This window comes from Oryctolagus cuniculus, chromosome 5 (genome assembly GCF_051225735.1).
Source record: "Oryctolagus cuniculus isolate XC-2025 breed Fujian yellow rabbit chromosome 5, ASM5122573v1, whole genome shotgun sequence".
NCBI lineage: Eukaryota > Metazoa > Chordata > Mammalia > Lagomorpha > Leporidae > Oryctolagus > Oryctolagus cuniculus.
The window spans coordinates 149,524,061-149,539,060 of NC_142871.1; the positions used below are offsets into that span (position 1 = coordinate 149,524,061).

Consider the following 15,000-nt stretch of genomic DNA (forward strand, 5'->3'; position numbering starts at 1 on the left):
TTTTGTGTCTTATCATCCTATAGAAATATCTAGGAGGATATCAAGTTCAGTAGTCATAGTGTTCACCATCTGTTTCCAAAGTGAGGAATACGCATCATATTATACCTTCATTTATATACATGACTTTGTCTGCTAGGTCCAAACTCAGGGGAAAGAGGTAACTGTTCTCTTTGCAGATAACGCGCTGCTAAAATTATACTTTCTATATTCCATTTCCTTGTATAATTTTTCTTACCACCCCTTTTTCTTGGTACCTTAATGTACTTATTGCAACAACCTTCTTGATGTAACAAAATATGGAACTTCTCCATCAGGAAAGGTTGGTTGGGGTTTTTTTTGTTTGTTTATTTTAGAAACTAAATATTGTTTTGCTTTCTTTAGTAATTTTTTCCATTCAGATCTGATCCATTACAGAAGCGAATGAAAGTAACCAGAGACTCTTAAAACACCGAAGTGAATCACAGCAATCTCACAAATTTTGTTGGGAGCAATAAAAATTTAACAATAATGTGAATTATCCATATACTAGTGGCTTCATACATATGATTTCATTTACATTTTACCAAAAGCTTTAGCTGTGTTGAAGATGACTGTGACAATGACCATTCTTCTTGGACAGACAAGGAAACTCTCTCAGAGTGGCAAGTAAGCTGACCACAAAGATAAGAAGCCTCGATGTGTGTTCTCTGGCCACTTTGGTGCATGAGGTTTAAAATAGGTTTTTGGTGTGATCCTACGGGTTTTGGTAAAACCAGTATGAGTTTGGTGAATGTGATTATTAACTTGTTATACTTTCAATGGTTTCCTGTCCTACAAGAATATAATCCTAATCAAGGATCACTATCTGCTATGCCATAGGCCCCAAATAGCCATGAATTTATTAAAGTGATTTGCTCAGGAGATTTTTTTTTTTCATCTTCTGCAATGTTCTACTAAAGTAAAAACTTAGAAGATGAGCACATATCAAGATGATGCTGTGGCCGGCGCCGCTGCTCACTATCTGCCTTGTGGTGCTGGCACACTGGGTTCTAGTCCCGGTCGGGGCGCTGGATTCTGTCCCGGTTGCCCCTCTTCCAGGCCAGCCCTCTGCTGTGGCCAGGGAGTGCAGTGGAGGATGGCCCAAGTGCTTGGGCCCTGCACCCCATGGGAGACCAGGAGAAGCACCTGGCTTCTGCCATCGGATCAGCGTGGAGCGCTGGCCACAGCGCACCGGCCGTGGTGGCCATGGAGGGTGAACCAACGGCAAAGGAAGACCTTTCTCTCTGTCTCTCTCTCTCACTGTCCACTCTGCCTGTAAAAAAAAAAAAAAAAAAAAAAAAAAGATGATGCTGTAAGCCTTACTCTGCCCATTATTAAGTATCTAAGGTGTTCCACACATACTTCTGTTTGCCTTACCTACATTAACTTTCTCACTGCACATAGTATGCTGTGGGCCAGGCACTGGTATGGACAAAGAGGCTGAGGTCCCAAAGCCAACGTGGGCTGCAGTCCAGCGTCTCTGGCTGCTCAGCCACCCTACACTGCAGCCCTTGAGCCTAATGAGTTAACGACTTGTAGCTCCCTGAGGACCTTCACTTTGGCCTTGGTTAAGTCAGGAAATATTTTCATGCGTGTGTATTTAATTCCAAGCCTATCGTATGTTTTCATTAAAGTTTAAGGAGTTCACATTTTTTAGGGCCGTAGTTGTAAAACCTAACTCAAGGCGTAGTGAGAGGAGAGGGGAAGATTTGAGTCACTTGGAATGCTTCGGAGAAGCTCCCTGGGCACTCTCCCAGGAACGCAGCTTTCGCTGAGCGCAGCGACCCTGCATGTTTGGAGAAATTGAGAGATTCTGTGTCTGTGTATGCATGTGTTCTTGTGTCGTCTTGGTCTTCAGCTTGACTCACTTATGGTGGGAAAACACAGCTTGGGAAAGAGGGAAGGGCAGAAGTGAGGGAACACCTCGTGTGTTGCTAAGATCCAGAGTTCTGATGTCCCATGCTAATTTACATGGGATTGCTACTGTTTTCTGTTGAAGGTACATTTTCCTTTATATTTAAATGTATCCCATCTTGAGAATCCTTTTAAGTACAGTGATTAGAGGGAGGAAGTAATACAGACCAGTCCCCCCCCCCCCCGTTTTAACTTTTGGGATAACTTGAATGCTTCTTGGTGCACTCGCACACTTTCTCAAGAGGTGTTTATTAAACACCTGCACGCCAGTCCCTAGGCTCGACCCTGGGGATGTAAGCGAGATCAGAGTCTGAATCCACCCTCCAGTCGTTTGGTTTCTGGCGGAGAAACTGTCCTGTCTCTGGTTAGTCCCAGGGCAGTGTGGACAGTGCTACGTCAGCGCAGAGCAAAGTTTTGTAAGGGCGTAAAGCAAGGAGGAGCTCGCTCCTGTGGTGAGGAGCAGACGTTTTAGCTCAGTCTTTTAAATGACCAGTAGTGTTGGGGAGAGGAAGGTGGGCTGGGAGGGCCCAGGACACCACGTGCATAAAAGCCCCGAAAACTGCAAGGATCTCACAGCTAAGATTCCCAAACGCTGCAGCCAGCCTCGTCTACCTGCAAAGGAAATGGCGCCAACACTCACGGGCCCCTGGCCAGCGTCTGGTTGCTGTGGCTGCTGGCGGCTGCTGCTTCTGCCTCTCCCCCACCTCCTCTTCCTCCTCCTTCCTTTTTCTGTCTCCTCCTTCAGTGTTTTCTAGCTAGCTTGATAGATCTGGATTCCAGGTAGACATTTTCCACATCAAGCCTTGCTCATCCCGAGGGAGTAGGAACAAACTGTGCTGCTGTCTCTTATTTATTATTCTGTTCTTTTCCTATGCGTTCTTGTCAAGAAATTCCATTTTTCTGCCCTTCTTTTAGACTATGTGGCCATATTACTGCTGCTCTCAGCTGTTTTGGGAGCCATCTGGATAAGCAGGGCACATGAGTGTGGAAGCTCCTCTGTTTGGTGCCTTAAATTTGCTAGTTTTGGGGTACTGGGATAGAAAGATGCTCACGTTTAATTAAATTGCATTTCTTGGGAAGCTCCTAATGCTGCCTGACGTGGTGTTAAATAGTTTGTGCCTATAAGAGACATTGCAGATGGCTAAGATAAGTATGAAGTGTGTTTTATGTGTTTTGACTTACTGTGGCCTCAATTGCATTATACAAAATCCAGCAGACTCGTCCATCCTCATTAGAGAGATGAGTGATTTTCCTGCTGTAATTCACAGATCCCACGAACAACCTGAGGACAGAATTAACAGGTGCCGACTAATAGAGTTTATTTGATAGTCTCCAGGACTCATAGAAATTTAGTGCCCACCAAATTTACTCTGCAAAGTGTATTTTCAAATCAAGACAATTTTGCTGACACTGGCTACTGCAGCTAAGCACTGAATTTTGATTACTAACCCTGACTGGTAAACCAGATGGACCTACCAAACATGATTGTCTAAGATCTAAGAGCATGTTGCCAAAACATTGTCTGAGTGCACTGCCAAAAATAAATACATGTACACACACACACACACACACACACACAGGGCAGTTGAATGCACTGTCCACAGTGCTCTGATTCAGGGAAGATGGAAGACGATTTGGAGATATTTCGTGAGCTTTGTGTGTATTCCAGAAAGATTCACTTGAGTAGACCCAAATACATTATTCTTGGAACACAATAACCCAAATTTGTTGTATAATTCATTCTGTGATTAAATTCTGTAATTTATTTAATAAGCCTAACAGGTAATGTTTAATGAGTAAATTTGGTTTCATGGTTTAAAAAATTGTGCATCAATGATCCGTCAGTATACAGAATAACACTGCCATGTGGATGTGGATTTGGTTTTTCTAATCTTGTCCCCTATCTTCTTGTATGCTTATCTACACACCCTTCCTTCTCACCCTCAACCTCTTTTGGTCCATGGATAGCACTCAGAGAGAAGGTTTATTACATTGAAGATGAGAGTTCTGCTCAACATTATTTAGTCGTTTCTAGAATTCTGCCTGTTGCCGAATGTTGCCATTCTCTGCATGTTTTCCTTCTGGGACTGACCTGCACAGGATTTGGGTTTTTAATACATTCCAGTGGGCATAAGTATATTGGCTAGTAAAGGTTTCCTTAATTGACCTCATTACAATAAAAATAACCCAGTCCCCTTACCAGTCATTTATCTCCTTTTTAAAACCAGAGATTAATAACCTAGTCTTCCTTCCATCACACTGGTGAGAAATTCTGCCAACAGTGGTTTATGAAAGCAGCTTTGGGATTAGCTCTAGAGAGTGGCTAGAATTATAACAACACTAGATCCTCAATTTTCTTCTAAATTACACTTGGAGATTTTCATAACTTAAGGTAGCAACTTCATATTCTCTGCTCTGTTCATAGCATATGAGGGTGTAGCCATAAATGAAGGTCTGTTCAAATAAAAACTCCTTTTGGATATTTTCTTCTAGCCTGAGGACATGTCCCTGCCTTTCCTCAGCCGCTTTTTCCTGCTACCAGGACTTGGGTGTGGAGTGCACTGAATAAACGTGAGTTCTAATGTCAGCTGGAAATCCGCACTACACCGGGCACTGTGGATGGTCTTCCCAGGGAGGCCTGGCCTGGACTTCAAAAGCTGTTTCCTCAGCCTGACAGGGCAGGGCATGTTCTCCTCGGGCTGGGCAGCCACAGCTCTATCCATGTTCAAGACTGTACCTCCTTTTCTGCCCTTCTCTTCCCAGGAGCTGTTGAGTCCAAGTATGACTGCCAAGAAAGAATCCAGGAAAGCCAGCGCCCCAACGTGCAGCTCTGCCCGTAGCTGCCACACACGCTTTAAAACCCAAAGGAAGTGAGTGGGGAGCAGTAGGCAGAAGGAGCCAACCAGGTGAGCAACCACATCAGTCTGAAGCTAAAGTAGCAGGAAGGGATCCTTGGCAGTTCTGTGGATTTGGCAAGATCTGGACGTGACCTGAGCTTACACTAAATTACCTTGTAGCCAATGTTTTTTTTCTTACCAAGCACTGTAAATGGGATGACTCCACTGAGCTCTTGGGCTGAGGACAGATAACTGCTACATCAAAGGCTGCTAATTAGTCTCCAGGTGTGATTGAGATGAAGGAGTGGCCTCTTCTTTCAGGAAAGGGTTAATCCCCCCCACCATACCACCCCCATCTCCGTTTCCCCTCCCCTTGGGAGACTGTCTTTTGTTTCAAGCCAACTGAAGATTTACCCAAGTCTTTCTACATAAAGTCAGTTCACTCTACACAGAGTGTTCAGATTTGGGTCTGTGTAGGCGTGCATCTCCCTAAGAGGTGGCCAAGGCTCTTTTTCCTCTATAAAAATAGAATTTTCACAGTGAAGTCTTTGAGTCCTCATATCTAGAAGCTTCCTTCTAAGTGGAATTAAATCAGACTGCTGTAATTTGGGGGGGGGGCATATTTTGGTAATTAAATCACCAGCTGGGGCTTTATACAAAGTTGTGTCTTGTAATAGGATTTGTCAAGGTTCCATTGTGATTCAAAATGAGTTTTACATTTCTGCCCCTTGCCTTCCTTTCCATTTATGCTAAAAGCCATTACTATGTGGAAAGAAAGTATTTTAATGATAGCAAGATGTCATTTAAAACCTCTTCTGCTCTACTGGTCCTCAAAAAACCATATAGAATATCAAAAAAGGGAGTTTAATCTGGAAAACAACTCTTGGCAGGGTTTCTCAACCTCTATGCCATCACTGTTGGGGCTGGTAATTCAGTATTGTTGAGGGGCTGTCCTGTGCATTCTGCAAGGTTTAGTAGCACCCTGACCTCCATCCCAACAGATGCCAACAGTATCCCATTAGCTCCAACTTGTGACAACAAACGATGTACCATTGGGGGGATAACATTGCCCCCAGTTGAGTAGATTTAACCAAGTAGAAGAAGATAAAGAAAATGGTGAAGATGTAGACTACAAAGCTACTTTTTTTTTTTTTTAAGATTTTATTAAGCTGTTATAGTTTCAAAGAAAGTAAATCCTAAGGAGAATGGGGTCTGCCAGTGGAATTCCCATTTAGCTGCCAATTCTCTATCTGCTGTTGTCTTGCTGTTTTGTATTGATTTTGATGCCTTCATCAGTTGAAAAGTTCCCAGGTGTTGGTATGATGAAGGGGATGGTGATTCTGGAAGCTTTGCAGTGCATGTTTAATGAAGGGGGAGAAGGTTGGGGGCAGAGTAGTTGGAGAAGAAGATTCAAATGAAGCTCATGTAAGACTTTAATAACAGAATGCGTGAGTTGAATGAAGAAACACCCACATTACACTGTAATTCAGCAGTTTTATGAATGGGAGGTCAGATGCATGATTTAAATACAGGTTTCATTGAATTCACTGTCTTAACAGTACTAAAAATTGTCTAGAATACAGCGTGCTTTCTGTTTAGGATTGTAGTTGATTCTGTTTTCACTTGTCTTGCAAATTTACCTGTACCTCTGTAGTAGGATGTTTGAACTGCGAGGCAAGTAGCATCATGTCACCACTGATTTAACATTAGATGTCCTGTTGTCTTTATTTCACATTTTCTTTTTTCCTCCCACCCTGTTCTCTGCACACATGAACGTAAATGCTTGCCAGGCACGTTCTGGCTTTTTTTCTTTTCTCTTTTGCTTATTTTCCATCCCCCCTGCTCTTGTTGTCTTCCCGTTTCTCTGGCTATAGAAAGTGTCAGGTGGCCTTGCTGGCATCATGTCACCTTTTTGAACTATATTTCCCAGGGACTTCCATTTATTATGCTTCGGGCACTCTCTTTAATACTATATCTCTCTGAGGGATAGTTAATGATCTTCGCAGCAAATGAAGGTGAACTGTAGCCACATTATTGTTCTAATACAGCCAACAGTATGGAACAGATTGGACTGAGCTTTGAACAGCTGGGGCTGGCAGAGTGAGTCTTGACTTCTCTCGGAAGAGTTCCAGATCTGCCAAATCATCAAACTCGAAGGGGAAAAAGGGACAAGAAAGGTTACAGGGATAGTGGTTCCTGCAGGTGCTTTGTGCCTTTGTGATCCACCTTTGTGAAATGTTCACGGGTTTGTGGACCTGGCAAAGTATAGTCATTGCTGCAGACGAGACTGCTCAGGAGTCTTTTATTGTGCATGTGTAGGCACGGAACACATGATCAGGTTGATGCTTTGTTGTGAATACCGGGGCCTTCCTGCAGTCTGCTGAAACTATTTGTAGTTTTAAGGACTGTTTTAATGTGCACGGTGTGTGTAACCCTAATGATATAAATTTAGTAATGGCACCGTTGGAACTTTTCAGTGCTGTGTGACTTGCTGGCAGATATAATAAATGAAAACAGATGAGTTAGGGCAGATAAACTGGCAGCCCATTCAGCCCAATCTGTCCTTCAGATGTGTCGTCTTTCCCTTTCGAGGAGGGAGGTGTGTGTGCACACACGTGTGTGCATGTGTGTTGAAATAACTTGCTCCCAGTGTTAAAATCTTCATATAAAAATCTGATTACTTTTTCAAAAGATGCCAGCTAATCAGATTTCTCTGGAGCTGTGGTCTCCCACTAAATACCAGCTGAGGCTGAGTGACAGCTGCCCCTGCCTTTGGGAGATTGGAGTGGGGGATCAGGGCAGAGGCTTTGCCAGTCTAGAGCTTTTGTCCCCTTCCTCACGATTCCTTCACCAGATTGGCCTCCATATACATTCAGAGAACAGACGCAGGCTTTAGGATTGAGAAGAACTGGGTTTGAATCTTAGGCTCACAGCTAGCTCTATCAGTTTGGGCAAGTTCCTCACTTGCTCTTCCAAGTCTTGATTTCTTTATATGAAAATAGGAATACTTCTTCATCTCGTAGGGTTGCTGGAAAAGTATTAAGTGGGGTAGCTTATTCAGCATTTCTAAAATAGAGCTATGTACATAACACACACACACACACACACACATTCACTGTTAACTGTTTGCCCTTGCTATCTACCATGGATGAATGTCTAATGACACTTTAGTGTCATATTGCCCATGTTCTAAAATATGATGACTTTTATCCCTCAGAATAAATGAAAAGAATTCTGCCTGGACTCCTTGTTTCCATTTTTGTCTTGCAAAATACAGTGCATGATATCTCTAAGGAATAGTCTCATAGCATCTGATATCTTAAAGGTGGAATTATTTGAATAGAAAAAAATCTTATGATTTAATTCATGTGGACTCAGTTTTTTTTTTGGGGGGGGTCAGGGTTTTGTGATTTTGGAGTTAAACTCATGACATCTTTGGCACCCCATCCCAGTCTCACTTGAAGTAAGGTTGTCTTCAGAATCCTTGTAGGAGAAAAGCTACTGAAATGAGAGCCCGGCATACATTAATGTATTTCTTCAGGATGTGAGTTAAATTTCCTTTTCCTTAGGCGTGCAGTGCTGCATTGAAGGTTTTTCTGTACTTTGTGCTCACAGATTCTTTAGAATTTCAAAGGATTTTTTTCTACATTATTATGTTAAGTTGGCATCTATTCTCTCTCCAGGGTCTGACCTTTGACCTCTAACAGAAAGTTCCAGCACACCTTTGGGTACCACGCCAAATGGGGACGGGGACTTCCTGGTTATTATACACCTGGGTAAAAATAGTTTTTTTCTACTTTTCTACTTCCCCCAAAGATGAGTTTTCTTTAGATGTGAATATTTCATGTAAATGCATGTACTTGTCTCAGATGGTCAAAGATAACAGTGTAGTATTTTTTGCTTATACTTCAAAGGGTGACTCAAGCTCTTGGGCATTCCAGTGAAATAAAATTTTTTTTAAATGCTTAGAAAATAGTCAGATTCTGTGGCCAATGGGGGGAAAAAAGATAGACAAGGTTAAAAGTGATTTGTGATTAGATCACTTATCAAACATCGAATCAAGCACTGCAGGTAATCAATCAGGATTTCAAGTGTTGTCCTAAGCCCACTTTGAGTAAACAACCACCAGCCTGATGGCAGGGGACCCTGGAAGAGAATACGGGAGAGAAGAAGACTTTGTTTTTAGAACCATGATTTTTTTAGAATTTTATGAATGGGGAAATAGGTCTGCCTCTTGACCTTCAATTGTGCCGATACCCAGATCTTTAGGGTGCCAAAGCTCCAATGCAGGGTTTTTAACCTTAGCTGACGTAAGTATTTGTTTAGAAAATAAGAAGTATATGTAAAAGGGTGAAAAGTTACACACATAGGCATGATTTATTGCAACCTGTTCTTAGTTAGGGTAGAATGAACCTTGTTGAAAGTTGTGGAATGTGCTCAGATAGGCACTTTCCCCCTTTTTCTGGGTCAGAATGATTTCATGAATATTGTTATAGTTTGAGCAAGGGGAAAATTTGCTTGGTCAGGGAAAATGGAAAGCCTCTGAGAAGGCCTGAGGCAGAGAAAACCATGGTGCTGTGGTTGTGGTGGTCACGGGTGTGTGAGGGAGACAGACTCTCTGGGTGTTGGTTCTGGGTGAAAGACACAGATGCTTCCTTTGCTCGCTTCTCTCCTGGTTTCCAAAGCCTCTCTTTTGGTTGCTTTATTTTTAGGTCCACTGCCTTTTTGGCCCAGTCAGTGAGGGTGCAGGGGGTCTGCAGGCGTGGGTCCACCTCTGTAACGTGCCAGTCCCTGCGTGGTGTCAAGTGGAAGTACAGAGCACCACAAACTGCTTTGAGCAGAGCCCACTTCCCTTCACCCGCACAGAGTGTGCAGCAGTTACACCGACATCAGTCAAGGGAAACCCGCAGGCTGGGCTCCCACGGTTGGAGCAGGTGTGTGCGCAAGTGTTCTCCGGCAGGCACGCCAACCCAGGCCCACCTCTGCCTTGCCCACAGGCAGTGGGTACCAAGACAATGTGGGCAGAGCTGTGCCAAGCTTGTTGCATCTGCAAGACAGAGTCAAGGCAGCACGGGGTGGCTCAGTGGAACAGGCAGGCCAGAGAGTCCTGAAGTCATCCTGTTTGTCCTTTACTTGTTCCCTTGCTGTGTGCTATGGAGAAGAGTGTTGAGGGCTTTGTTTTCTTTTTGTGGTGCTTTGCATTGAGAAGATCTCTTGGGTTATTCCTCTAAAATAGTAGACAGGAAAGAACACTAGCATTAGCTGATTTGTGAGATTAAGAGAGAAGATGCAAAGACAAAAATCTGTGTGGCAATGCATGTGCACATATGCATATGTGTACATTGATGCATGTCACACACTTCTGTATATGCATACACAGTTGCCCTCAGAACCTCCCTGTGGATACAGAGTCCAGAGGTGCTCAAGTCCCTATGTAAAATGATGTGGAATTTGCATAGAAGCTGCACACGTCCTCCTGTGGACTTTGGATCATCTCTAGATGATGGACAGTACCTCATATAGTATAAATGCTGTGCAAATAGCCAATATGCTGCATTGTTTCAGAAATAAGACAGGAAGGAAAAGCCTGTGTATGTTCAGTACAGATGCAATTTTTCCCCCAAATATTTTTGACCCAAGGTTAGCTGAATCCACAGATGTAGAACTTGCAAATGCAGAGGACTGATGCCATGTGCATAGATGCACGTGTACATACATGCATGTGTATGTAAATATGTGTGTGCTCACACATGCACACACTCACACATTGTAGTTTAGAGCAAAACTCAGTGGGTGATGAGGGAGAGAGACCATACGAATATCTAAGCCATTTTTAAATGTCTGAAGGTAAGGCCAAAGTGAAAACAAACATGTATCTCACCCTAAGTTGAACAAATTTAATACATATTGAGCTTTAGAAAAATTTCCCCCCAAAGTTTTGGAGCTTTCTGCGTAAAAAAGAGATGTCAACACTTAACACTAAGACTTCATTATGCTCCTGAATTGTATTTTTACAGTTATTAATTCCCCAGGACCACTGGCATATGCTATTTTTAATGAATATCCACTTTGAGCTGATCCTTTAAATATTGTGCATATTATTTATATTTAAAAATGTGAATCACCCTTTCTCTAAGTAATGTAAAGTAAAACAAGACATACTTTTTTTTTTTTGACAGGTAGAGTTATAGACAGTGAGAGAGAGACAGAGAGAAAGGTCTTCCTTCCGTTGGTTCACTCCCCAAATTGCCACCACGGCCGGCGCTGTGCCAATCCGAAGCCAGGAGCCAGGTGCTTCTTCCTGGTCTCCCGTGCAGGTGCAGGGGCCCAAGCACTTGGGCCATCCTCCACTGCCCTCCCAGGCCACAGCAGAGAGCTGGACTGGAAGAGGAGCAGCCAGGACTAGAACCCGGCGCCCATGTGGGATGCCGGTACCCCAGGTGGAGGATTAACCAAGTGAGCCAAGACATACTTTTAAACTCAAATTGGCTAAGTTCAAGATTATAAAACCCAATGTTTCTATGGATATGAACAAAAGCGTGCTACTTTGGGGAATTTTTTATATACTATTTGGAGATTATTTTGGAGTCTATAAAATCAAAAGCCAGAAAATGTGCTTACTTACAGTGATAGCAACTCAGCTTCAAGGCAAAATTTTCCTAACACTATGACATAATATGTAAAAAAAAAATAATAGCTACAGGAATGCTTTTTCACAATCATTTTTAAAAAATGTTTAGTTATTCTCATCTACATGAAATGCAGGTAATGAAGGAGGGAGGGATAGAGAGAGATCTTCATCTGCTAGTTGGTTCACTTCTCCTATGCTGGCAACAGCAAGGGCTGGGCCAGGTGAATGCCAGGAGCCCAGAATTCCATTCAGGCGTTCCGTGTGGGTGGCAGGGGCCCAAACACTTGAACCGTCATCTGTTGCTTCCCAGGATGCATTAGCAGGAAGCTGGATAGGAAGTAGAGGAGCTGACACTCAAATTGGCACCTGATAAGGGATGCAGGTGTTGCAACCAGCACCTTAATCCACAATGCCTGTCTCTATGATCAAATACATTATATACTACATAACTATTTACATTATAGTTATAAATATGCAGTAAAATCTTAAACAAGGCATTAAAACTGTGGTGTAGATTTTCCTATGATCCTACTTTTTTCATGTACATAAAGCTTTCATGTATGTATCAGCATTGCAAATAGATTGGAAGATTATATATAAGCCTCACCATTGTTATTACTGGGCGATTTGAGAATAATTAAATGTCTTTACTTTGCCTACTATTGTTAGGTTTATAATGCTCATATTTATTTTCTGCATGTTAAATACAGGAAAGGGCAAACATGGGGGTAGCATTTAAAGAGTGTACTCATGGGACTGGCAGAGGGTTAAACTGCTGCCTGCGACACTGGCATCCCATATGGGTGCCAGAACAAGTCAGAACTGCTCTACTTGCAATCCAGCTCCCTGCTAATGTGCCTAGGGAAGCAGCCAAGGATGGCCTGAGTACCTGGGCCCCTGCTACCCAAGTGGGAGACCTGGATGAAGCTTCTGGCTTTGGTCTGACCCAGTCCCAGCCAACCCAGCCATTTAAGGAGTAAAACCAACAGATGGAAGAAAACTCTCTCTCCCTCTCCCTCTCTCCTCTCTCCTAGGAATTCCACCTATCAAATAAATGAATAAATAAATAATTTTTAAAAAGAGTTTACTTGTTAGAGTTACCTAGAAATATTTTTTGAAAACAGAGAAAAAAAGCTTTTCTTTTTTAAGAAAGTATTTTTAGGAGACTGCTAAGCAGAAGATGTCAAAAACTATTTGCTGGTTAGTTAATCCTATGAATGTTGTGTGCCTCTGTGTCCCAGGCACTGCACAATGCTCTGTGGCATTGCTCTGTGTCTTGCCATTGACAAATGCTGAGTAGGTTCTGTGTGATAAACTGTGTTAATGATGGGTTACTATCAGAGAGATGGTAATACTACTACTGGGGACATACTTTTAATATGAGCATTTTTCACTATGTGTTTTATCTGCTCTGTACTGTCTCATGGTTAAACTTTCACCATCGTGTTCCTGTCTGGAAAACCAGCAGCAAATATGGAAATCATTGGGAAAACTTGAAACCACTAATGAAAAATTTAAGGAATACTGAGAAGCTTATCTGCAAGTGCTTTGAAAAAGCTGACCTTTGCTTATTTGGGGGTGGTTTGACTTTGAAACTGAATCTTGGTTTAATGTTCAGCAGGTGTGCTTTGGCGGGGTTAGAAGAGGATTTGAGAGCTGGAGAGCGATGTGATGAATTCGCTGTCTGCTGTTTTGCAGTGTTGAGACTGTGGAGGTATAAATAGGAGGTTTGGATTAGGGATGTCTGATGGTGGAAGCAGCAGAGTTCAGGCTGCCGTGGACATACTTGGGTAGCAGTTTAAATGTTTTTTTTTTTTTTTCTGAGAACCCAAGAATCCACCTGAAGGGCAGCCATCAGATGTCCAGCCTCTGTCTCCCTAACATGATCTTAGAAGTGAACCCTGTACATGACCTCTCAACACTGCTGCCTTGCATTGCTGGTGTGAGATGAAGATTTAAAAAAAAAGTCTAGTTTAAGCCACCCAGGGCTCCAAAGGAGAGAGGTTTTTCATGAGTTCAGTTATAAAAATAGCAAAGTTTCTTGAGAGGAAGGATTTATTTTGGATTAGTGCCAAGTTGCCTTTCCTCTGTGTGTGTGTGTGTGTGTGTGTGTCTGGGGAATGGTTATGCCTTCTTCAGCTTTATTTGTTTCCTATTAGTGGAGGGGAGAAATTAAACTTTAAATTTGATTCTGTTTCCATTGTCTAATGAGTCAGGAGCGTTAGCCCCTCTGTCACTCTACTGCTGTTTGGATGTGATTTGTGGGAAAACTGGTCATGTTCACTTCCCCCTTTTCCCCTCCTGTTACAACAGATATGGTACCATTAACCACTTGCCCAGGATCAAAGTAAGAAAACGAGTTTTAGCTCTTCCAGAGAGAGTGCTACAGTGGTAAAATCACTAATTCCAGAAATCACTTGCCCTTCAAAAAAAAGACAGACTAGCAAATGGAACAAGATTGGGGGTGGGGAAACACCCAGGCCTTGTGGCAGGCTAATCTAATCACACACAGAAGGCAGCCTGTTTTCTTGCTTGCTCGCTGGACCACTTCCACTTTATATTCTCACAGGGAACAATATATTAAGTACAGTATTTAGAAATATTTGTTGAATCCTACTGTCTGATTTTGGCAAGTCTCAAGGAAAAAAAGACTCTGTCTTGGACTGGTTGAGTCTTCCTGGGAGGATATTACAGTTTTCCCAGAGAGGCCGGGCTGCAGACTGTGGGAAGCCCTGGCCTAGCAGATAACGCTGTTAGAAGTCACACTGCAGAGAGCATTTCATTTTCTCTGGGCTTTTGGAGCAGCTTCAGCTGATCTTGTGTATCTGGGATCTGAAGAAACCCAAAGTGTGTGCTAGCCTTTCCTTAGATTGGATGCAGTCATTTCCCTTAAAGGGCAGCCAACCTGTAACCCTCTGAGCTTGCTCCCGCACTGGACTGAGCTATCTGTTGCCAAAATACCCAGAGTGTCAGAAAATGGGGATGTGACAAGTGACAGAGGTTCAAGGATAGGGCACTGTGGAGTGACGTGTCGACTGGTTAATACTTTCTTTATCCACAGAATGTTGAAGCATCAACATTTTGGCAAATTTCTTAAGCTCATTTTGTTTAAATGTGATCATCACATGGAAATTGGGTAATTGAAATTTGTGACGGATATAAAGATGAAATCTTTAGAAAGCAATGGTGTGACCCCTTCTATGTGTGTGCTAAGACAAAAGTACATCATAATGAGGAGGGTAAGTGAAATGAATTCCTTGAGTTCAATTATCTCAGCATGTATGTGGCGTAAAATAGTTTCTATAAATCTTATGTAAGGGATTATCTCACAGCCCGATTCCCTTGGTTGTTTAAAGCAGGTGTTTCTAACTATGTTCTTTTACTCATTAGCTTATGAGTATATAGCCTACTGTTTGTCACCTCCAGAATGGAGATAAGAATATCAGCCCTCAAATAGGTTTTTAAATAATGAATTACTCTAGAATGGCTCTGGATTAATATAAAAGTGAAAAAGATAAGCAAAGTATATCTGTATGCCCCTTACCTGGTCTCTCTTAGTGTTACTATTTTTCTTTCTCCATATTCTGGTCCAAACTAAAG

The 15,000-nt window shown here is 42.5% G+C and overlaps 1 long non-coding RNA gene across 4 annotated transcripts in view; it reads left to right on the plus strand.

Annotated features, from left to right (window-relative positions):
* The window catches only part of LOC103349704 (transcription factor SOX-4), a 524,220-nt gene that overhangs the window by 402,933 nt on the left and 106,287 nt on the right, over positions 1 to 15,000 (plus strand). For 3 of the 4 annotated variants that reach the window (XR_016234235.1, XR_016234236.1, XR_016234237.1), the window contains one exon: positions 4,696 to 4,838. The exons of the other annotated variant lie outside the window; for it this stretch is intronic. This is a non-coding gene — a long non-coding RNA (transcription factor SOX-4). The remainder of the gene's footprint in view (positions 1 to 4,695; positions 4,839 to 15,000) is intronic. 4 annotated transcript variants of the gene reach the window in all.